The following is a 26,070-nucleotide window of genomic DNA, read 5'->3' as shown; positions in this document are numbered from 1 at the left end:
TTGAGGTCCTAGCTCAGCAAATACAGGGTCTCTCCAAACAGGTTCAAGCCCTGGCTCAGAGGTGCAACCAGCGTGATGCTACCCAGGTAGTGCCCTCCACCTCACCTCTTGAACCCCACCTTAAGTTGCCTGATCGGTTCTCAGGGGACCGGAAGACTTTTTTCTCCTTTCAGGAGAGTTGTAGGCTCTATTTCCGTCTAAGGCCCCACTCCTCAGGTTCTGAGAGCCAGCGAGTGGGTATAATTATGTCCCGGCTCCAGGACGGCCCCAAGAATGGGCCTTCTCCTTGGCTCCTGATGCCCCTGAACTTTCCTCTGTTGACCTTTTTTTTCTGCTCTCGGGCTCATCTATAACGAGACTGACACGACTGCCTTTGCCGAGAGTCAGCTGGTGACCTTACGTCAGGGTAAGAGACCCGTTGAGGAGTACTGTTCTGACTTTAGGAAGTGGTGTGTAGCTTCTCGGTGGAATGACCCGGCCTTGAGGTGCCAGTTTAGATTGGGTCTGTCGAACGCCCTGAAAGACCTGTTAGTTAGCTATCCCTCTTCTGACTATCTAGATCAGGTTATGACTTTAGCGGTACGTCTGGACCGACGTCTCAGGGAACAACGACTTGAAAGTTTTTGTGCCTTCTCCTCTGGCTCCCCTATGATGGCTCCCGAGGTTCCGTTGCTTCGTTCTTCCACGAAAAACTCAGATGAACCAATGCAACTCGGGGCCTCCGTGTCTTCCCAACAACGTAGAGAGTTCCGCAGGAAGAATGGTCTCTGCTTCTACTGTGGGGATGACCAGCATCAAGTGAACGACTGTCTTAGGCGTAAGAATACTCCAGCCGGAAAACTTCTGCGCCTAAGTGACGATTGGGGTGGTCGCTTGGGCGCACAGGTATTTCCCGTAAATATGAAACCTAATAAGATCTTGCTTCCCATTCAGGTCTCTTTTGAGGGTAGGTCTGCCACCGGAAGTGCCTTCATGGATTCAGGGTCTTCTGCTAGTATTATGTCTGTGGAATTTGCGATGTCTCTAGCTATGCCATTGATTGATTTGCCTAAACCTGTCCCGGTAGTGGGTATCGACTCCACTCCACTTGCTAATGGTTATTTTACACAGCATACCCCTGTTTTTGAACTCATTGTTGGCTCCATTCATTTGGAGCAGTGCTCTGTACTGGTGATGCAGGGATTATCGTCCGATTTGGTTTTAGGCCTTCCCTGGTTGCAGATGCATAATCCCATGTTTAACTGGAATACTCGGGATCTTACCAAATGGGGTAATGAATGCATGACGTCCTGTTTTTTTGTCAATTTTATTTTTCTCCATGAGGAGGTGAACACTCTACCTGAGTTTATTCAGGACTTCGCTGATGTTTTTTTCTAAAAAGGCCTCCGAAGTGTTATCTCCTCATAGGGAATACAATTGCGCAATCGATTTGGTACCAGGAGCTAAGCTCCCTAAGGGTAGGATTTTTAATCTCTCTTGTCCCGAACGTGAGGCCATGAGAGAATATATCCAGGAAAGCCTGGCCAAGGGTTACATTCGCCCCTCTACTTCTCCGGTAGGTGCTGGCTTCTTCTTCGCAGGGGAGAAGGATGGTGGTCTTAGGCCGTGCATCGATTACCGAAACTTGAATAAGGTCACTGTAAGGAACCAGTATCCCCTTCCTTTGATTCCTGATCTCTTCAATCAGGTTTAGGGGGCACAATGGTTCTCTAAGTTTGATCTTCGAGGGGCTTATAACCTTATCCGAATCAGAGAAGGGGATTAGTGGAAGAATGCGTTTAACACGCCCGAAGGTCATGTAGAATACCTCGTCATGCCCTTTGGGTTGTGTAATGCTCCCGCGGTCTTCCAGAATTTCATAAATGAGATTTTAAGAGACTACCTGGGGGTATTTCTTGTAGTGTACCTTGATGACATACTTGTGTTTTCCAAGGACTGGTCCTCCCACATTGAGCATGTCAGGAAGGTGCTCCAGGCCCTTCGTGAAAACATACTCTTTGCTAAATTCGAAAAATGTGTGTTTGTGGTGCAGGAGATACCATTTTTGGGTCAAATCCTCACTCCTAATAAATTCCGCATGGACCCTGCCAAGGTTCAGGCTGTGACTGAATGGGTCCAACCTACCTCCCTGAAGGCATTACAGTGCTTCCTGGGGTTTGCTAATTATTACAGGAGATTTATTGCTAACTTCTCGGTCATCGCTAAGCCTCTTACGGATCTTACTCGCAAGGGTGCTGATCTCCTCCACTGGACTCCGGAGGCGGTCCAGGCTTTTGAGATCCTTAAGAAGTGCTTTATCTCTGCCCCAGTGCTGATTCAGCCTAACCAAATGGAGCCATTCATCGTGGAGGTTGACGCCTCCGAGGTGGGAGTGGGTGCTGTCTTGTCCCAGGGTACCAGGTCCCTCACCCATCTCCGTCCCTGTGCCTACTTCTTCAGGAAGTTCTCGCCCACTGAGAGTAACTATGACATTGGCAACCGCGAACTCTTAGCCATCAATGGGGATTTGAAGAGTGGCGCCACTTCTTGGAGGGGGCTAGGCACCAGGTAACGGTCCTTACCGACCACAAGAATCTGGTTTTCCTAGAATCTGCCCGGAGGCTAAACCCGAGACAAGCTCGATGGGTGTTGTTTTTTACAAGATTCAACTTTGTGGTTACCTATAGGGCTGGGTCTAAAAATATTAAAGCTGATGCACTGTCGCGTAGCTTCATGGCCAGCCCTCCTTCGGAGGAAGATCCTGCTTGTGTTTTGCCCCCAGGTATAATCATATCCTCTGTTGATTCTGACTTAGTCTCCGAAATTGCGGCTTATCAAGGTTCAGCTCCCGGGAACCTTCTTGAGAACAAGCTCTTTGTTCCCCTGCAATTCCGGCTAAGGGTACTCAGGGAGAATCATGACTCTGCACTATCTGGCCACCCAGGCATCCTGGGTACCAAGCACCTCATTGCTAGAAACTATTGGTGGCCTGGGTTGCCTAAAGACGTTAAGGCCTACATCGCCGCTTGTGAAATTTGTGCTAGGTCCAAGACTCCCAGGTCCCGACCAGCGGGCTTAATATGTTCTTTGCCCATTCCCCAGAGACCTTGGACCCATATCTCCATGGATTTTATCACCGATCTGCCTCCATCTCAAGGCAAGTCGGTGGTGTGGGTTGAAGTAGACCGCTTCAGTAAGATGTGCCACTTTGTGCCCCTCAAGAAACTACCCAATGTCAAGACGTTAGCTACCTTGTTTGTCAAACACATCCTGCGTCTCCATGGGGTTCCTGTCAATATTGTTTCTGACAGAGGGGTACAATTTGTTTCATTGTTTTGGAGAGCTTTCTGTAAAAAGTTGGAGCTTGATCTGTCCTTCTCCTCGGCCTTCCATCCTGAAACTAATGGCCAAACTGAGAGGACTAATCAGTCTCTAGAACAATATTTAAGGTGTTTTATCTCTGACTGTCCATATGATTGGGTCTCCTTCATTCCCCTCGCCAAATTTTTCGTTAATAACCGGGTCAGTAACTCGTCAGGGGTCTCCCCCTTTTTCTGTAATTTTGAGTTTAATCCACGGTTCTCCTCCATTTCACCTTGTGGTTCCAACAATCCCGAGGTAGATGTAGTTCATCGGGAACTGTGCACAGTCTGGGCCCAGGTTCAGAAGAGCCTAGAGGCGTCCCAGAGCATACAAAAGACTCAGGCAGATAGAAGACGTTCTGCTAACCCCTTGTTTGTGGTCGGGGATCTGGTGTGGCTATCTTCAAAAAATGTGCGTCTTAAAGTTCTGTCCAAAAAATTTGCTCCCCGGTATATAGGGCCGTTCAAGATTATTTAGGTCCTTAACCCCGTCTCCTTCCGGCTGGAATTACCCCCATCTTTTCAAATACACAACGTGTTTCATGCCTCCCTCCTCAAACGCTACTCCCCGTCATTGGCTACCTCGAGGAAACCTCCGGTCCCTGTTCTCACCCCTGAAGGGTTAGAATTCGAGGTGGCCAAGATTGTGGATAGCAGGATTGTCCAAGGCTCCTGGTCCATTGGAGAGGATACGGGCCTGAGGAGAGGACTTGGGTACCCACCCGGGATATTCACGCTGGGGTATTGCTCAAGAAGTTCCATCTTCGGTTCCCCAATAAGCCAATAAGCCAGGTCCACCTAGGAAGGGTCCAGTGGCCCCTCATAAAAGGGGGGGTACTGTAAAGGATTTACCAGACACAGCTTCTGCGTCGACGCCCGTGATTAATCCGTCTGCATCTGCTCCTAGGTCTGATAGAGTGACTCGATCTGCTACCAATCAAGTTGGTAGGCTGAGGAGTGGGACCCTGGCTTTACTGACTACTCTTCTGCTCTGCTTTTGGTACCTCGTACACTCCTGGTTTGACTCGGCTCGTTCACTACTCTTGTTGCTCACGGTGTTGCCGTGGACAACTGCCCCATTTCCCTTAGCTTCTGTGTACCCTTGTCTGTCTGTCGTGCACTTATTGAGCGTAGGGACCGTCGCCCAGTAGTACGCCATTGCCTAGGACGGGCCGTGCAAGTAGGCAGGGACTGAGTGGCGGGTAGATTAGGGCTCACCTGTCTGTCTCTATACCCCGAAATTACAGTAAGGTAGTATTTTCATAAAGCCGGGCCATGGGAGCATCTACATTTGGGTGAGCTGACCATTTGGCAATACACTAATCAGAGAAAGGAAACATATAGTCCGCACTCTTGGACACGTGCATAGACCGATCAAGTTGTTTCCATGCATCAGAAAACAATTTGTCAAAGCCCTTATAAACTGGAAAGACCAAAGGGGGTTGCTTGTGGCAATGTAATAATAACTCATTTTGTGTGGATTCAGCAGGATCATACGCAATCTTAAGTATATCTCTCACTACCTGAGAGCAGGAGGAATGGATTTGCTTCTATTACACTCAAACTCCGAGTCGGAGAGAGAGAGACGTCCCCTAAAGAAGCTGGTTCAGAAATATATCTTGAATGAAAAGAATGAAGGATGCCTGCAGCATTTTTGTCCAAAGAGGAATCAGAGGAAGAATGATATTCCCTTGATTTCCTAGCCCGCTTGTGGGATGCACTGGGAGAAGTAGAATGAGTGCAATCCAGGGAAGAGTGTCTGGGGGCCTGAATGGACTATGGTGTCTGAGAGGTGTCCGACAATTGGGAAGCTAACTTCTGAGGAAGGTGTTGTAAAGCAACCGCCATGGCCTGAGAGAGGCGGGAGAGATGATCTACTGCCTGGGTGAGGGAAATATAGGGGGTAAAATGCTCACTAACCATGGTAGCTGGGAATTTTTGTGGTGGTTTAGGCGGGGGGCAATGAACACAGACTGGGTCGGCCTGCCCGAATGGAAACTTAGTACTGCACCGCGTACACGCAAAGTGCGTTACAAAGGCAGGGGGGGTTTGGGTCTTAGGAGCTTTTCCCTTTGAAGACATATTATGAGCCTTTTACAAAAAACACTATAGTCAATGGCTATCTTACCAGACCCCCTAGGCGCTGTGTTTCCCGTGAAGCAGGACAATTTCCAGCGCTGTATGAGTTTTGTACACCACTGAGAATACTGTGCCGTTCACTACCGGTGATAAAGTATCTGAGGAGAACAGCAAAAAAACCTCCTCTCCAGCCAAAACCCGTGCCGTGCTGGTTAGACAGGACGGGCATGTGATTCAGGTCCCGCCTGGTGGCCAATCAGAACTCAAAAAAACGGCACGGGAAAACGGCGGACAGGAAGGAGAGCAACAGGAGCGCGATAGAGGGGTGGCCAACTTGCAGCCTAGCAGAGAACCAAAGCCAGGGACTAAATTATTGGTGCGGAACGCCGCGATTTGCTCTGCGAGCCCAGTCTGTAGTAAAGAACAGAAGAAAATGCTGAGGAATGTCTGCCAGCGCATACAGTAAGTATTAGAAAACACCTCAGAATAAAAATAATACCCTCTATATATACAATGCCGCAAACCCGCTGACATAGTTTGAATTGCTCCACCACGACAGTAACTCTCAATGATAGGGTGGTAGAACTTACCTGTCGGTCATCTTCAGGCACAGCCTGTGACCCCTTTGGAAAACGCACACATGTAGTGTGGCTGTCCGGCATCCTCAACCACCAGTGCGGTAATAATAGGGGACTGGGTAACCAAGGCGGGGAACATCCACCATAGAGGTGGGCATCCACTGAGGTGGGAAGAGCATCCGCCAAAATGGCGGGCATCCACGGAAACATTGGGAATTCCTTCTGCCCAGCACCTGCAGGGGACTCACCAAGTGGAACACATGAGCCTGCACCTGAAAAATAAATATAAATAAATAAAACTAAAATAAAAAATATAGCAGAATTGCCTGCAGTGCAGTACATGTCTGCCTCCTATGGACACTAGGCTAAAACTGAGTAGCTGAGTGCTCAGCACTGGACGGAGCCACAAATTTTTCTACGCTTCCCTAGTGTCAGCCTCCTAGTAACAGCAGCCTATACCCATGGTACTGTGTCCAACAGTGAACACTAACGAGAAATTTGCTTTTTTATTTTATGGCACAAATTCTCCCTATCGCTTATTGTTTCATTTTATTGAATTTTTTACTGTTATTAACATGTCAAAATAGTAGCGATTATTGAATGGAGTGCATACGTTTATTAAGTCTTATATTATTAACCCCTTCCCGCTTTGGCCACTTTTGACCTTCCTGACAGAGACTCATTTTTCAAATCTGACATGTTTCAATTTATGTGGTAATAATTTCGGAATGCTTTTACCTATCCAATCGATTCTGAGACTGTTTTCTCATGACACATTGGACTTTATGTTACTGCTAAAATTTACTCTGTATATTTAGTATTTCATTGTGAAAAACTCCAAAATGTAGTGAAAAATTGCAAAAATTTGCATTCTTCTAAATTTAAATGTATCTGCTTATAAGTTAGGCAGTTATACCACACAACATGGTTGCTAGTTAAGATCCCCCATAGATTGGCATCATTTTTTGAACATCCTTTTATTTTTCTAGGACATTACAAGGCTTTGAAGCAATTTCACACATTTTCAAGAAAATGTCAAAAGGCTATTTTTTCAGGAATCAGTTCAGTTGTGAAGTGGCTTTTAGGGCCTTATATATTAGAAACACCCAAAAAGTCACCCCATTTTAAAAACCTCACCCCTCAAAGTATTCAAAACAGCATTTTAAAAGTTTCTTAACCCTTTAGATGTTTCACAGGAATTAGAGGTGAAATTTACAAATTTAGTTTTTTGCAGAAATTCACTTTTAATCCATTTCTTTTTGTAACACAAAGTTTTACCAGAGAAACGCAACTCAATATTTATTGCCCAGATTCTGCAGTTTTTAGAAATATATGACATGTTACCCTAGTGTGCTTATGGACTGAAGCACAAGCCTCAGAAGCAAAGGAGCACCAAGAGGATTTTGTCTCCTTTTTATTAGAATATAATTTAGGCACCATGTCAGGTTAGAAGAGGTCTTGTTTGGCCAAAACAGTGGAAATCCCCCAAAAGTGACCCCATTTGTAAAACTACACACCTCAAGGAAATTATCTAGGGGTATAGTGAGCATTTTGACCCTAAGGGCTTATTTAGATGAACGTGTAATACATCCGTGCAACGCGCGTGATTTTCACACGCCTCGCACTGACCTATGTTAGTCTATGGGACCATTCAGACAGTCCGTGATTTTCACGCAGCATGTGTCCGCTGCGTGAAACGCACGACATGTCCTATATTTGTGCGTTGTTCGCGCATCACGCACCCATTGAAGTCAATGGGTGCGTGAAAATCCCGCGCAGCACACGGAAGCACTTCCGTGTGACGCGCGTGATTCGCGCAACAGCAGTAAAAATTATGATTGGAAACAGAAAAGCACCACATGCTTTTCTGTTTACAAACATAGAAACAGAGTGTCATAATGATGGCGGCTGCGGGAAAATCACGCAGCCGCGCATCATATGGTAATGACACACAGAGCTGTTAAGTGCATTTTGCGCACGCAAAACGCCGTGTTTTTTGCGCGCGCAAAACGCACACGCTCGTGTAAATCCAGCCTAAAGGTTTATTGCAGAAATTATTGTAAGAAGACCGTGAAAATGAAAATCTACATTCTTTCAAAGAAAATGTAGGTTTAGCTACATTTTTCTAATTTCCACGAGGACTGAAGGAGAAAAAACACCACAACATTTGTAAAGCAATTTCTCCCAAGTAAAACAATACCTCACATGTGGTCATGAACGGCTGTTTGGATCCACGGCAAGGCTTAGAAGGGAAACAGCGCCATTTGGCTTTTGGAGCTCAAATTTAGCAGGAATGGTCTGCAGAGGCCATGTCACATTTGCAAAGCCCCTGAGGGAACAAAACAGTGGAAACCCTATTTTGGAAACTACACCCCTTGAGGTATTCATCTATTTTTGTAGTGAGCACTTTGACCACACAGGTGTTTCATAGATGTAATTAGAATTGGGCAGTGAAAATAAAAAATAAAAATGTCTTCAATAAGATGTAGCTTTAGCTCAAAATGTTTCATTTTCTCAAAAAAAAACAGGAAAAAAAAAAAAAAAACAACATTTGTAAAGCAACTTCTCTGGAGTATGCAAATACCCCATATGTGGTCATAAACTGCTGTTTGGGTACACGGTAGGGCTCAGAAGGGAAGGAGTGCTATTTGGCCTTTGGAGTGCATATTTTGATGGATTGGTTTTTGGTCGTTATGTTGCATTTGCAACGCCCCTAGGGGACCAAAACAGTGGAAACCCCCAGAAGTGACCCCATTTTGGAAACGACACCCTCAACGTATTCACCTAGGGGTGTAGTGAGCATGTTAACCCTGCAGGTGTTTTGCAGAAATTAGTGTGCGCTCGATGTTGCAGAGTGAAAATGATAGATATGCCAATATGTGGTGCCCAGCATGTGCCACCATAACAAGATAGCTCTCTAATTATCATGCTGTGTTTCCCGGTTTTAGAATCACCCTACATGGGGCACTAATCTTTTGCCTGGACATTCGACAGGCTTCAGGAGTGAAAGAGTACAATGCGAAGTTGAGGCCTAATTTGGCGACTTACAAAGTATTGGTTCAAAATTGCAGAGGCTCTGATGTGAAATAATAAAAGAAACCTCTGACAAGTGACCACATTTTGGAAACGACACCCTTCAAGCCATTTATTAAGGGGTATAGTGAGCATTTTCACCTCAAGTCTTTTTCATAAATGATTGCGCTGCGGATGGTGCAAAGTAAAAATATTTTTTTTTCCCTTGGTATGTAATTTCAGTGGCAAATATGTCGTGCCCAGCTTGTGCTACTGGAGACACACACCCCATAAATTACTTAAAGGGTTCTCCCAGGTATGGTGATGCCATATACTTGGAAGTATTAATGAGGTAAACTCAAGCACTCCTTAGGTTAATTTGCAAAAGGTGATTTTATTAAGAATAAGGCAATGAATAAAGTTTTGGCCGCAATTCGGCCTTTGTCAAACACTGCGGATCAAGAAACAACATAGTAAACATAAATAATTTTGCATGATTAAAGTAGGATAACATAATAGTAACTCATAATAATTATCAAAAGAAGAAAAGGAAAATAATAATGAAAAGGGAAAAGAAAATATGGCTACACTCACAGGCAATAATGCTCTGGTATATGAAGTATACCAAAGCATTATAGCAGCGATCTGAAGATTGCACAGTGAAGTTCCCTAGTGGGGCTAATAAAATAAGTCATAAATGTGAAATAAAGATTAATAATAAAAATTACAGTAAATAAAATAAATGAAACCATTTTTTTCCATAAAAAGTGATTTTATTTAGTAAAAGTGTAAAAAATAAATAAAATACACATATATGGTATCGCCGCCACCTTAATGACTCAATTAATAAAGTTAATTTGTAATTTAAACCACAAGGTGAACACCATAAAAAAAAAAAAGCAAAAAATAATGGCGAAATTGCATTTTTTTTCCATCGCCCCCCAAAAAAGTCATAATAAAAATGAATCAATAAGTCCCATTCACACGAAAACCATACCAATCAAAACTTGTCTCGTCCCACAAAAAACAAGCCAAAAAAAATCACTACATTGATGGAAAAATAAAAAAGTTACGGCTCTTGGAAAGCAACGATGCAAAAACAAATAATTTTAGTTCAAAAGTGTTTTTATTGTGCAAAAGTCGTAAAACATATGTGGTATCGCTGTAATCGTACCGACCCATAGAATAAAGGTAACATGTTATTTACGCCGCACAGTGAACGGCGTCAATTTAAAAACGCATAGAACAATGGTGGAATTTCAGTTTTTTTTTATAATCCCCCCAAAAAAAGTTAATAAAAGTTAATAAAAAAATTATATATACCCAAAAATGGTGCTATTAAAAAGTACAACTAATCCCGCAAAAAACAAGTCCTCATACAGTTATGTAGACGAAAAAATAAAAAAGTTATAGCTCTTTGAATGCGACTATAGAAAAACAAATAAAATAGCTTGGTCATTAGGGCTTAAAATGGGCTGGTCACTAAGGCCCCATGCACACGACCGTATTTTTGTCCACCCGTAAGTACTGGCGTAAATACGGGTCCTTGGTCACACGTATTCGACCCGTATTGCACCAGTATTTATAGACCCGTGCCTGTACATACGGGTCCGGTGTCATCCGTATTTACGCGCACGTTTTTGGCTGCAAAATTACACTGTAGTAATCGGCAGCCCTTCTCTCTATCAGTGCAGGATAGAGAGAAGGGACAGACCTTTCCGTAATAAAAGTAAAATAAATTCATACTTACCCGGCCGTTGTGTTGGTGACGCGTCCCTCTCTTGACATCCAGTCCGACCTCCCTGGATGACGCGGCAGTCCATGTGACCGCTGCAGCCAGTGATTGGCCTGTGATTGGCTGCAGCGGTAGTAGCAGCAGCACATTAAAAAAAGAGACTGGACGACAGTCACAGGACAAAGCCCTGTGGTGGGGTAGGCCTGCTTGTAGCAGACGGGCGGCAGTGGAGGTGTATTGGTGGTAGTAGAGGTAGCCAACACAGACAGCAAGGGTGGTAGTAGTAGTAGTAGTAGTAGCACATTAAAAAAAGAGACTGGACAGTCACAGGAGGACAAAGCCCTGTGGTGGGGCAGGCCTCAGGCCTGCTTGTAGCAGACGGGCGGCAGTGGAGGTGTATTGGTGGTAGTAGTCGAGGTAGCCAACACAGACAGCAAGGGTGCAAGCAGTAGTAGCAGTAGTAGCAGCACATTAAAAAAAGAGACTGGACAGTCAGAGGAGGACAAAGCCCTGTGGTGGGGCAGGCCTCAGGCCTGCTTGTAGCAGACGGGCGGCAGTGGAGGTGTATTGGTGGTAGTAGTCGAGGTAGCCAACACAGACAGCAAGGGTGCAAGCAGTAGTAGTAGTAGTAGCAGCACATTAAAAAAAGAGACTGGACAGTCACAGGAGGACAAAGCCCTGTAGTGGGGCAGGCCTCAGGCCTGCTTGTAGCAGATGGCAGTGTAGGTGTATTGGTGGTAGTAGAGGTACTAGCCAACACAGACAGCAAGGGTGCAAGCAGTAGTAGCAGCACATTAAAAAAAAGAGACTGGACAGTCACAGGAGGACAAAGCCCTGTAGTGGGGCAGGCCTCAGGCCTGCTTGTAGCAGACGGCAGTGGAGGTGTATTGGTGGTAGTAGAGGTAGCCAACACAGACAGCAAGGGTGCAAGCAGTAGTAGCAGCACATTAAAAGATACTGGACGACAGTCACAGGACAAAGCCCTGTGGTGGGGCAGGCCTGCTTGTAGCAGACGGGCGGCAGTGGAGGTGTATTGGTGGTAGTAGTCGAGGTAGCCAACACAGACAGCAAGGGTGCAAGCAGTAGTAGCAGTAGTAGCAGCACATTATAAAAAAGAGACTGGACAGTCACAGGAGGACAAAGCCCTGTAGTGGGGCAGGCCTCAGGCCTGCTTGTAGCAGACGGCAGTGTAGGTGTATTGGTGGTAGTAGAGGTACTAGCCAACACAGACAGCAAGGGTGCAAGCAGTAGTAGCAGCACATAAAAAAAAAGAGACTGGACAGTCACAGGAGGACAAAGCCCTGTAGTGGGGCAGGCCTCAGGCCTGCTTGTAGCAGACGGCAGTGGAGGTGTATTGGTGGTAGTAGAGGTAGACTAGCCAACACAGACAGCAAGGGTGGTAGACTGGTAGTAGCAGCAGCACATTAAAAAAAGAGACTGGACGACAGTCACAGGACAAAGCCCTGTGGTGGGGTAGGCCTGCTTGTAGCAGACGGGCGGCAGTGGAGGTGTATTGGTGGTAGTAGAGGTAGCCAACACAGACAGCAAGGGTGGTAGTAGTAGTAGTAGTAGTAGCACATTAAAAAAAGAGACTGGACAGTCACAGGAGGACAAAGCCCTGTGGTGGGGCAGGCCTCAGGCCTGCTTGTAGCAGACGGGCGGCAGTGGAGGTGTATTGGTGGTAGTAGTCGAGGTAGCCAACACAGACAGCAAGGGTGCAAGCAGTAGTAGCAGTAGTAGCAGCACATTAAAAAAAGAGACTGGACAGTCAGAGGAGGACAAAGCCCTGTGGTGGGGCAGGCCTCAGGCCTGCTTGTAGCAGACGGGCGGCAGTGGAGGTGTATTGGTGGTAGTAGTCGAGGTAGCCAACACAGACAGCAAGGGTGCAAGCAGTAGTAGTAGTAGTAGCAGCACATTAAAAAAAGAGACTGGACAGTCACAGGAGGACAAAGCCCTGTAGTGGGGCAGGCCTCAGGCCTGCTTGTAGCAGATGGCAGTGTAGGTGTATTGGTGGTAGTAGAGGTACTAGCCAACACAGACAGCAAGGGTGCAAGCAGTAGTAGCAGCACATTAAAAAAAAGAGACTGGACAGTCACAGGAGGACAAAGCCCTGTAGTGGGGCAGGCCTCAGGCCTGCTTGTAGCAGACGGCAGTGGAGGTGTATTGGTGGTAGTAGAGGTTGAGGTAGCCAACACAGACAGCAAGGGTGCAAGCAGTAGTAGCAGTAGTAGCAGCACATTAAAAAAAAGAGACTGGACAGTCACAGGAGGACAAAGCCCTGTAGTGGGGCAGGCCTCAGGCCTGCTTGTAGCAGATGGCAGTGTAGGTGTATTGGTGGTAGTAGAGGTACTAGCCAACACAGACAGCAAGGGTGCAAGCAGTAGTAGCAGTAGTAGCAGCACATTAAAAAAAGAGACTGGAGAGTCACAGGACAAAGCCCTCTGGTGGGGCAGGCCTGCTTGTAGCAGACGGCACTGGGGTGGATTGGTGGTAGAAGTAGTAGCAGCTGCAGCACCAACAGCGGCACATTAAAAAAAGAGTGGACAGGACAGAATCCCGTAGTAGCAGGCGGCAGTAGCAGGCGGCAGCGGCAGCAGCAGCAGCAATGTCAGATCTAATCAGTGGCATCAGGCACAGGGGTTTTAAAATCCTCACCGATCCACGCTTGATTCATTTTCAGAAACGTGATATTTTCCAAGCTGTTGGCGGACAATCTTGTTCGCTTAGGGGTGACGAAGCCCCCTGCTGCGCTGAATACCCTCTCTGACGCTACACTGGAGGGTGGACAAGACAGTACACCCATGGCAAACTGGGCCAGTTCTTGCCAATGATCCAATCTGCTGACCCAGAAGTCCATGGGGTCTGGGATCAGCATTTCTGATGGAGAAAGGGCACAGTCCAGGTACGAGTGAACCTGGTTGTTTAGGTGCTGCACCTGGAGATGGTGAACATCCCTTTGGTGACTAGTACTACGATGTGTGTCAGGTCGGGGTATTGGATGTAAAAATGTTGTCATCATATTTTCCAAACTGAATTGGCTGCTGCTGCTGCCGCTGCTGCCGCTGCTGCCACGGCTGCCGCCTATTGCAGAGGTAGCTCTGCCAGAGGCGGTGGAACGATGAGACAGTGGGGAGCGGAGAGTGGCCCCCCGGTCAGACATGCTTGCAGCGGGTGTCTGCCGTTTGAAAGCCGTGACAAGCTGGCTGCATAGCTTCTCTCTATAATAAGCCAATTTTGCCTCCCTCTCGGAAGGGTCTAAAAGTGTGGCTATCCAGTAGTCATCTCTTTGCTTCATGCTAACAATACGACAGTCAGCGCGCAAGTAACGAAGCATACAGCTCGCCATCCTGGCCAGCGTTTCAGAGGGCCCGGTTGGTTCCATCTCCGCCCCATACTGCCACGGTTGTCCATCATCAAGGTCGTCGTCAGACTCGTCATCACCACCATCACTGTCATGTTGTGCGGCTGCCTCGTCCCCTATCCCTTCCTGTGATTCCATCTCCAAATCCAGCTCCTCTTCAGGTCCTGTTTCCTCATCCTCCTCCTCCTCCTCCTCAACATCCATAGCCAGATGTGATCCTTCCTCCATCCTTTGCTGAATCATCGCTGTGAGCGTTTGCTCCATAATGAATATCAGCGGCATAACATCGTTCATTCCGCTAGCGTCACGGCTCACAAATCGTGTGGCCTCTTCAAAGGGCCTCAAAACGCGACATGCGTCTCTAACCAGCTGCCAGTGCCTGAGCTCGAAATTACACTGGCTCCAAACGCTGCCCGTCTGCTGCATCAGGAAATCATTCACGGCTTTCCGCTGTTCGTACAGACGGTCCAACATGTGCAGGGTGGAATTCCATCGTGTTGGAACGTCGCAAATCAGGCTGTGTTCTGGGAGATTGTTTTGGAGGAGTGGAAGATACGCTGTGTCCTGTCGGGGACGGGAAGACCTCCAAGGAGGAAGGCAAGGAGGAGGAGGAGGAGTAGGAGGAGAAGGATGGTAGGCGCCTGGTGTCCGGAGTTGAACTAGAAACATACAAGCGTGGAGGTGGTAATGCCTGGCATTGCTGCGGTGGTGCATCGGACTGCAAAATATTGACCCAGTGGGCCGTGAAAGACATGTACTGTCCCTGCCCATAGTTGCTGCTCCACGTGTCGACGGTGGCATGTACCCTGCTGCACACGGATAATTGCAAGGACTTGGACACCTTTTCCTCCACATGCTTGTGCAAGGCAGGGACAGCTGTTTTGGAGAAGTAATGTCGGCTAGGTATTCGCCACCTAGGCTGAGCGCACGCCATCAATTGCTTGAAGCCGGCGGAGTCGACCAGGTGGTACGGCAGCGACTGCACCACCAACAACTTAGCCAGGTGTGAATTAAGCCGCACGACAAGTGGATGACTGGGTATATATTGTTGCTTATTGGACAACGATTCCGTAATGGATAACTGACGGGACATAGGAGGAGCACTAGATGACAGTGATGATGATGATGACAACGACATGGTGGATAAGGCCTGGCTACTACTTAGATGACAGGGACTCGGAGCAGCAGCAGCAGCGGAAGAGGGGTCTTCATTAGATGTACATGATGGTGGGGCATGTTGATTGTCCCACATGGCCTTGTGATGCCGTTCCATGTGTTTACGTAGAGCAGTAGTTCCTACATTGCTGCCCTGCCCACGCCTTACTTTCTGCTTGCAGATACGGCACTGTGCCATGTTTTCCTCCTCCGGGAAGGTACAGAAAAATTGCCACACGGCAGAGTACCGTAAAGAGGTAGTACCACGTCCACCACCACCACCACCACCACCACAACCACCCGAGCTTGCCCCTTGTCTGGCAGGCTTTTTTTGGGAGCCTACACCAGCATCTGTGTCGCCGTCACCGGCTCCTGAGCTGACCCTACCGCTGCAACGTTTTGCAGATTGACTTCTGCCCCTACCTCGGCTTGGCTGTTTATCACATCCAGTGCCGCCACTACTACCCTCCTCCTCTGACGCCGTCATCACCTCGTCACCTGGTTCCCACGTCCTGTCTAAAACAACATCATCATCATAGCCTTCCTCATCATCCCCGCCACTTCTGTCACTGTGTTGTGAATGTGATGTGACATCATGGCGGGCTCCATGCCCCCCCTCATTACTGCGTCTGCCACCACGGTTACCACCACCAACACCCCCACTACCGCAGCTATGCGTCTCGGTCACCGCTTCCACCTCCACCACCGCCGCAACACACTCCGTTGGCTAACTCGCGGAAAACAAATCATCATCATCACTATGTTGTTCAGTATCTTCCTTCGCACCCGAGGAGATGTCTCTTAGGACTCTCAGGAAAGATGGCTTCCCGCTAGGAAGGGGGAGCGAAGACATAGATGATGGAATGGAAACGCTAGAAATACCTATATTACTACTGTCACCGTGCCAAGGAACTGTAGAGGATCTGGAATCCAACGAAACCTGGCTTGAAGCCAGATCGTCAGAGTCTTCCTGCTGAGATGACCGCGAGCCAGCCAACCAGTCCACAATGGCCGTATTGTCTAAAGTAACCCGCCCACCGGAGGAGATGGACAAGTCTGGCTTGCTGATACTACTACGAGCAGGCACATGGCAGCTGCTACTAGTGGAACTGGGCACATGTCTTGTGCCACAAATGCTGCTACTGGGTCTGGCACCAACAGATCCAACATTTGGACTGGAAGAGGAGACGGCATGGGTGTTTCTTCCTCTACCCCGTCCTTTCACAACCTTTTTTTTCCCAGACATTTCAGAGCCCCTTCTAAAAGTGTATTCACACACTGACACTGGCTTGGCAAATGGCAATGAATGAGAATTTCAATCAGCCTCGCTGCAGTGCACTCAGGGAATGCTGGGCCTTGTAGTACTACTAGGCTGCCTGTATGGCAAGTTGGATTGTTATCCTGTAAATAACGGCCAGGGATGAGCCCCTTTTAAAAGCGTATTCACACACGGACACTGGCTTGGCAAATGGCAATGAATGAGAATTTCAATCAGCCTCGCTGCAGTGCACTCAGGGAATGCTGGGCCTTGTAGTACTACTAGGCTGCCTGTATGGCAAGTTGGATTGTTATCCTGTTAATAACGGCCAGGGATGAGCCCCTTTTAAAAGCGTATTCACACACGGACACTGGCTTGGCAAATGGCAATGAATGAGAATTTCAATCAGCCTCGCGGCAGTGCACTCAGGGAATGCTGGGCCTTGTAGTACTTCTAGGCTGCCTGTATGGCAAGTTGGATTGTTATTCCTGTTAATAACGGCCAGGGATGAGCCCCTTTTAAAAGCGTATTCACACACGGACACTGGCTTGGCAAATGGCAATGAATGAGAATTTCAATCAGCCTCGCGGCAGTGCACTCAGGGAATGCTGGGCCTTGTAGTACTTCTAGGCTGCCTGTATGGCAAGTTGGATTGTTATTCCTGTTAATAACGGCCAGGGATGAGCCCCTTTTAAAAGCGTATTCACACACGGACACTGGCTTGGCAAATGGCAATGAATGAGAATTTCAATCAGCCTCGCTGCAGTGTACTCAGGGAATGCTGGGCCTTGTAGTACTACTAGGCTGCCTGTATGGCAAGTTGGATTGTTATCGTGCTAATAACGGCCAGGGATGAGCCCCTTTTAAAAGCGTATTCACACACGGACAATGGCTTGGCAAATGGCAATGAATGAGAATTTCAATCAGCCTCGCTGCAGTGCACTCAGGGAATGCTGGGCCTTGTAGTACTACTAGGCTGCCTGTATGGCAAGTTGGATTGTTATTCCTGTTAATAACGGCCAGGGATGAGCCCCTTTTAAAAGCGTATTCACACACGGACACTGGCTTGGCAAATGGCAATGAATGAGAATTTCAATCAGCCTCGCTGCAGTGCACTCAGGGAATGCTGGGCCTTGTAGTACTACTAGGCTGCCTGTATGGCAAGTTGGATTGTTATCCTGTTAATAACGGCCAGGGATGAGCCCCTTTTAAAAGCGTATTCACACACGGACACTGGCTTGGCAAATGGCAATGAATGAGAATTTCAATCAGCCTCGCGGCAGTGCACTCAGGGAATGCTGGGCCTTGTAGTACTTCTAGGCTGCCTGTATGGCAAGTTGGATTGTTATTCCTGTTAATAACGGCCAGGGATGAGCCCCTTTTAAAAGCGTATTCACACACGGACACTGGCTTGGCAAATGGCAATGAATGAGAATTTCAATCAGCCTCGCGGCAGTGCACTCAGGGAATGCTGGGCCTTGTAGTACTTCTAGGCTGCCTGTATGGCAAGTTGGATTGTTATTCCTGTTAATAACGGCCAGGGATGAGCCCCTTTTAAAAGCGTATTCACACACGGACACTGGCTTGGCAAATGGCAATGAATGAGAATTTCAATCAGCCTCGCTGCAGTGCACTCAGGGAATGCTGGGCCTTGTAGTACTACTAGGCTGCCTGTATGGCAAGTTGGATTGTTATCCTGTTAATAACGGCCAGGGATGAGCCCCTTTTAAAAGCGTATTCACACACGGACACTGGCTTGGCAAATGGCAGGCAATGAATGAGAATTTCAATCAGCCTCGCGGCAGTGCACTCAGGGAATGCTGGGCCTTGTAGTACTTCTAGGCTGCCTGTATGGCAAGTTGGATTGTTATTCCTGTTAATAACGACCAGGGATGAGCCCCTTTTAAAAGCGTATTCACACACGGACACTGGCTTGGCAAATGGCAATGAATGAGAATTTCAATCAGCCTCGCGGCAGTGCACTCAGGGAATGCTGGGCCTTGTAGTACTTCTAGGCTGCCTGTATGGCAAGTTGGATTGTTATTCCTGTTAATAACGGCCAGGGATGAGCCCCTTTTAAAAGCGTATTCACACACGGACACTGGCTTGGCAAATGGCAATGAATGAGAATTTCAATCAGCCTCGCTGCAGTGCACTCAGGGAATGCTGGGCCTTGTAGTACTACTAGGCTGCCTGTATGGCAAGTTGGATTGTTATCCTGTTAATAACGGCCAGGGATGAGCCCCTTTTAAAAGCGTATTCACACACGGACACTGGCTTGGCAAATGGCAATGAATGAGAATTTCAATCAGCCTCGCTGCAGTGCACTCAGGGAATGCTGGGCCTTGTAGTACTACTAGGCTGCCTGTATGGCAAGTTGGATTGTTATTCCTGTTAATAACGGCCAGGGATGAGCCCCTTTTAAAAGCGTATTCACACACGGACACTGGCTTGACAAATGGCAATGAATGAGAATTTCAATCAGCCTCGCTGCAGTGCACTCAGGGAATGCTGGGCCTTGTAGTACTACTAGGCTGCCTGTATGGCAAGTTGGATTGTTATTCCTGTTAATAACGGCCAGGGATGAGCCCCTTTTAAATGCGTATTCACACACGGACACTGGCTTGGCAAATGGCAATGAATGAGAATTTCAATCAGCCTCGCTGCAGTGCACTCAGGGAATGCTGGGCCTTGTAGTACTACTAGGCTGCCTGTATGGCAAGTTGGATTGTTATCCTGTTAATAACGGCCAGGGATGAGCCCCTTTTAAAAGCGTATTCACACACGGACACTGGCTTGGCAAATGGCAATGAATGAGAATTTCAATCAGCCTCGCTGCAGTGCACTCAGGGAATGCTGGGCCTTGTAGTACTACTAGGCTGCCTGTATGGCAAGTTGGATTGTTATTCCTGTTAATAACGGCCAGGGATGAGCCCCTTTTAAAAGCGTATTCACACACGGACACTGGCTTGACAAATGGCAATGAATGAGAATTTCAATCAGCCTCGCTGCAGTGCACTCAGGGAATGCTGGGCCTTGTAGTACTACTAGGCTGCCTGTATGGCAAGTTGGATTGTTATTCCTGTTAATAACGGCCAGGGATGAGCCCCTTTTAAATGCGTATTCACACACGGACACTGGCTTGGCAAATGGCAATGAATGAGAATTTCAATCAGCCTCGCTGCAGTGCACTCAGGGAATGCTGGGCCTTGTAGTACTACTAGGCTGCCTGTATGGCAAGTTGGATTGTTATCCTGTTAATAACGGCCAGGGATGAGCCCCTTTTAAAAGCGTATTCACACACGGACACTGGCTTGGCAAATGGCAATGAATGTGAATTTCAATCAGCCTCGCGGCAGTGCACTCAGGGAATGCTGGGCCTTGTAGTACTTCTAGGCTGCCTGTATGGCAAGTTGGATTGTTATTCCTGTTAATAACGGCCAGGGATGAGCCCCTTTTAAAAGCGTATTCACACACGGACACTGGCTTGGCAAATGGCAATGAATGAGAATTTCAATCAGCCTCGCTGCAGTGCACTCAGGGAATGCTGGGCCTTGTAGTACTACTAGGCTGCCTGTATGGCAAGTTGGATTGTTATCCTGTTAATAACGGCCAGGGATGAGCCCCTTTTAAAAGCGTATTCACACACGGACACTGGCTTGGCAAATGGCAATGAATGAGAATTTCAATCAGCCTCGCTGCAGTGCACTCAGGGAATGCTGGGCCTTGTAGTACTACTAGGCTGCCTGTATGGCAAGTTGGATTGTTATTCCTGTTAATAACGGCCAGGGATGAGCCCCTTTTAAAAGCGTATTCACACACGGACACTGGCTTGACAAATGGCAATGAATGAGAATTTCAATCAGCCTCGCTGCAGTGCACTCAGGGAATGCTGGGCCTTGTAGTACTACTAGGCTGCCTGTATGGCAAGTTGGATTGTTATTCCTGTTAATAACGGCCAGGGATGAGCCCCTTTTAAATGCGTATTCACACACGGACACTGGCTTGGCAAATGGCAATGAATGTGAATTTCAATCAGCCTCGCGGCAGTGCACTCAGGGAATGCTGGGCCTTGTAGTACTTCTAGGCTGCCTGTATGGCAAGTTGGATTGTTATTCCTGTTAATAACGGCCAGGGATGAGCCCCTTTTAAAAGCGTATTCACACACGGACACTGGCTTGGCAAATGGCAATGAATGAGAATTTCAATCAGCCTCGCTGCAGTGCACTCAGGGAATGCTGGGCCTTGTAGTACTACTAGGCTGCCTGTATGGCAAGTTGGATTGTTATCCTGTTAATAACGGCCAGGGATGAGCCCCTTTTAAAAGCGTATTCACACACGGACACTGGCTTGGCAAATGGCAATGAATGAGAATTTCAATCAGCCTCGCTGCAGTGCACTCAGGGAATGCTGGGCCTTGTAGTACTACTAGGCTGCCTGTATGGCAAGTTGGATTGTTATCCTGTTAATAACGGCCAGGGATGAGCCCCTTTTAAAAGCGTATTCACACACGGACACTGGCTTGGCAAATGGCAGGCAATGAATGAGAATTTCAATCAGCCTCGCGGCAGTGCACTCAGGGAATGCTGGGCCTTGTAGTACTTCTAGGCTGCCTGTATGGCAAGTTGGATTGTTATTCCTGTTAATAACGACCAGGGATGAGCCCCTTTTAAAAGCGTATTCACACACGGACACTGGCTTGGCAAATGGCAATGAATGAGAATTTCAATCAGCCTCGCGGCAGTGCACTCAGGGAATGCTGGGCCTTGTAGTACTTCTAGGCTGCCTGTATGGCAAGTTGGATTGTTATTCCTGTTAATAACGGCCAGGGATGAGCCCCTTTTAAAAGCGTATTCACACACGGACATTGGCTTGGCAAATGGCAATGAATGAGAATTTCAATCAGCCTCGCTGCAGTGCACTCAGGGAATGCTGGGCCTTGTAGTACTACTAGGCTGCCTGTATGGCAAGTTGGATTGTTATCCTGTTAATAACGGCCAGGGATGAGCCCCTTTTAAAAGCGTATTCACACACGGACACTGGCTTGGCAAATGGCAATGAATGAGAATTTCAATCAGCCTCGCTGCAGTGCACTCAGGGAATGCTGGGCCTTGTAGTACTACTAGGCTGCCTGTATGGCAAGTTGGATTGTTATTCCTGTTAATAACGGCCAGGGATGAGCCCCTTTTAAAAGCGTATTCACACACGGACACTGGCTTGACAAATGGCAATGAATGAGAATTTCAATCAGCCTCGCTGCAGTGCACTCAGGGAATGCTGGGCCTTGTAGTACTACTAGGCTGCCTGTATGGCAAGTTGGATTGTTATTCCTGTTAATAACGGCCAGGGATGAGCCCCTTTTAAAAGCGTATTCACACACGGACACTGGCTTGGCAAATGGCAATGAATGAGAATTTCAATCAGCCTCGCTGCAGTGCACTCAGGGAATGCTGGGCCTTGTAGTACTACTAGGCTGCCTGTATGGCAAGTTGGATTGTTATTCCTGTTAATAACGGCCAGGGATGAGCCCCTTTTAAAAGCGTATTCACACACGGACACTGGCTTGGCAAATGGCAATGAATGAGAATTTCAATCAGCCTCGCTGCAGTGCACTCAGGGAATGCTGGGCCTTGTAGTACTACTAGGCTGCCTGTATGGCAAGTTGGATTGTTATTCCTGTTAATAACGGCCAGGGATGAGCCCCTTTTAAAAGCGTATTCACACACGGACACTGGCTTGACAAATGGCAATGAATGAGAATTTCAATCAGCCTCGCTGCAGTGCACTCAGGGAATGCTGGGCCTTGTAGTACTACTAGGCTGCCTGTATGGCAAGTTGGATTGTTATTCCTGTTAATAACGGCCAGGGATGAGCCCCTTTTAAATGCGTATTCACACACGGACACTGGCTTGGCAAATGGCAATGAATGAGAATTTCAATCAGCCTCGCTGCAGTGCACTCAGGGAATGCTGGGCCTTGTAGTACTACTAGGCTGCCTGTATGGCAAGTTGGATTGTTATCCTGTTAATAACGGCCAGGGATGAGCCCCTTTTAAAAGCGTATTCACACACGGACACTGGCTTGGCAAATGGCAATGAATGTGAATTTCAATCAGCCTCGCGGCAGTGCACTCAGGGAATGCTGGGCCTTGTAGTACTTCTAGGCTGCCTGTATGGCAAGTTGGATTGTTATTCCTGTTAATAACGGCCAGGGATGAGCCCCTTTTAAAAGCGTATTCACACACGGACACTGGCTTGGCAAATGGCAATGAATGAGAATTTCAATCAGCCTCGCGGCAGTGCACTCAGGGAATGCTGGGCCTTGTAGTACTTCTAGGCTGCCTGTATGGCAAGTTGGATTGTTATTCCTGTTAATAACGGCCAGGGATGAGCCCCTTTTAAAAGCGTATTCACACACGGACACTGGCTTGGCAAATGGCAATGAATGAGAATTTCAATCAGCCTCGCTGCAGTGCACTCAGGGAATGCTGGGCCTTGTAGTACTACTACTACCACTACTACAAAGGCTGCCTGTATTGCAAGTTGGATGCAATGGGGATGAGCCCCTTATAAAAGCGTATTCACACACTGGCTGAGTAGTGAGTAGTGGATGAGCCCCTTCGATTTCTGAATTCCTGCCTTTTAGATTCCTAAAGCTTTCCCTTACTGCACAGAGATGCTATCCCTACAGCTCCTGTCTGTAAAATGGCCGCTGAGCTCCGTGCATAGACTTTTATTGCAGGCTTGAGCCCGCCCCTATGCTGCCTCCCGATTGGCTGGGAGAGCCGTTTGCAAGGCATTATGGGGTAGCCTGATGTCAGGTGATCTTCTGTAATCCTCCATTTTAGATGTAACATGTGGCAGGCGCCAAAATATAGCCTGGTTCGGTCAAAACGGGTTCGGCCGAACGCGGTAAAGTTCGGATTCGCTGCGAACCTCACTTTTCCTGAAGTTCGGACCGAAACCGGGTTCGGTTGTCCCGGTTCGCTCATCTCTACTTACAACCTACTCCTGATTCGCCGGGGTGACGAATGGAAGATGGCATTTAACACCCGTGACGGACACTATGACTAGCTAATAATGCCCTTCGGCATGTTTAATGCTCCCACGGTCTTCCAAGATTTCGTTAATGACATTTTCCGTGACTTCCTCTATGTTTGTGTTGTGGTCTATCTTGATGACATCTTGATTTTTTTCTCCAGATCCAATGACTTATCAGAGACATGTGCGTCAAGTTTTGCTGTGGTTAAGGGAGAATCACCTGTACTCCAAGTTGGAGAAGTGCGTGTTTGAGAAAGATTCTCTACTCTTCCTGGGCTACATCATCTCACATCAAGGCCTCAAGATGGATCCTGAGAAGGTAAAGGCCGTCCTGGAATGGCCACGCCCTCAAGGCTTGAGGTCCATACAGCTCTTCCTGGGATTCGCTAATTTCTACAGACAGTTCATTCCAAACTTCTCCTCACTGACATCTCCTATCTCTACCCTCACCAAGAAAGGCATGAAAGCCAAGGTCTGGACTCCTGAGGCGGAATCCGCATTTAATAGCCTGAAGAGTGCCTTCACGTCAGCCTCTATCCTCCATCATCCAGATGTATCTCGACAGTTCTCATTGGAGGTGGTCGTCTCCTCTGTCGGTGCTGGAGCACTCCTGTTTCAGCGAGGTTCCAAGGGCAAGACTACGGTATGTGGCTATTACTCTAAATTCTTCTCTTCTGCAGAACGCAACTACTAGATTAGGGATCGAGAGTTGCTAGCCATCAAATTGGCTCTGGAGGAGTGGAGACATCTACTAGAGGGTGCAGTTCATCCCATCTTGATATTCACAGACCACAAGAACCTCACCTATCTCCAAATGGCCCAATGACTGAATCCCCGTCAGACCAGGTGGTCGCTGTTCTTTGCCCGGTTCCAGTTTGAGCTCCATTACCGTCCGGCCGACAAGAATGTGAGGGCCGATGCCTTGTCCATGTCGTTTGAAACAGAGGATATTATGGAGTCTCCACAGAATATCATTGATCCATCCTGCATCATCCCTGTCAACCCTCTGCAAGTTAGAGACATTCCCCCAGGGAGGACTTTTGTGTGTCCGGCAGACAGAAGGATCCTCCGCTGGGGACAAACTGGCGGGTCGTGCGGATGCCCGTAAGACCTGAGACCTGATTGTTTGTCAGTTCTGGTGGACCACGCTGCCCAAATACATCACGGACTTTGTCTCCTCCTGCATGGTGTGCACAGCAAATAAAGTTGCCCACTCCAAACCGGCTGGCCTGCTCCAGCTGCCGCCTGTGCCCAATGCCTCCTGGCAACATATTGCTATGGACTTTGTCACGGACCTGCCTCCCTCTGCTGGTTGCAGTAGGGTCTGGGTGGTGGTGGACCGATTCTCCAAGATGGCTAATTTTGTTCCACTGACCGGCCTACCTTCTGCTTCCCGACTGGCTAATCTCTTCATCCAACACATCTTCCGTCTGCACGGCTTGCTTCTGCATATTGTGTTGGATCGGGGGGTTCAGTTCACCTCAAACTTCTGGAGAGCTCTCTGCGGACTACTCGGTGTGAAGTTGGACTTTTCCTCAGCCTACCATCCCCAGTCCAATGTTCAAGTTGAGAGAATAAAACAGCTTATGGAGAACTATCTACGACACTTTATCTCCAGGCAGCATGATGACTGGGTGCAGCTGCTTCCTTGGGCTGAGCTCTCCTACAACAACCACACTACTGAGTCCACCGCCTCCGGCCTATTCTTCATTGTCTATGGCCAACACCTACGAATAACTCACACTGTTTCCACTACGTCCCAGGTACCTGCAGCTGACTCTCCACATTCAGGGACTTTCTACAAATCTGGCAGTAGACCCGATCTTCTATTCTGCTGGCAGTCGACCGCATGAAAAGTAAGGCAGACACAAGAAGACGAGAGCCTCCCAAGTTTCTTCCAGGCACTAAGGTCTGGCTGTCCTCTAAGAATATCTGGCTGAGGGTGCCATCGTACAAGTTTGCTCCCAGGTACCCTGTACCCTTCAAGATTTTGCAACAAATCAACCCTGTCTCCTACAAGCTTTGGCTGCCTCCTACCCTCAAGATACCAAACTCCTTCCATGTCTCCCTTCTGAAACCTGTGGTTCTGAACTGCTACTCCAAGATTCCTAGTCCTGCAGTGGCTACCAGCGGTTCATCAGATACTTTTGAGGTTAAGGAGATCCTGGAAACCAAAAAAGTTAGAGGAAGAACCTTTTATTTAGTAGATTGGAGGGCGTTTGGTCCTGAAGAGAGGTCCTGGGAGCCAGAGGAGAATCTCAATGCTCCTGCCCTCATTAAGAAGTTTCTCTCTCATTTTGGTCCCAAGAGGAGGGGGCGTAAGAGGGGGGATACTGTAACGTTCGTGATCGCTGACCACGAACTCCTCCCATCCTGTCGACGCCCTTCTCTCCAGAGATGTCTGCACATGCGTGTAAGATTGAGCTGATTGCTCCCAGATCACCCTGGACTATAACAAGGGCTCTTCCCCTCCTTGCATTGCCTGAGCTTTGTTGTCGTTACCCTAGTCTG

The sequence above is a fragment of the Rhinoderma darwinii genome, chromosome 1 (assembly GCF_050947455.1).
Source record: "Rhinoderma darwinii isolate aRhiDar2 chromosome 1, aRhiDar2.hap1, whole genome shotgun sequence".
NCBI lineage: Eukaryota > Metazoa > Chordata > Amphibia > Anura > Rhinodermatidae > Rhinoderma > Rhinoderma darwinii.
The sequence above is the reverse complement of the archived record's forward strand: the minus strand, read 5'-3'. Positions refer to the sequence as shown.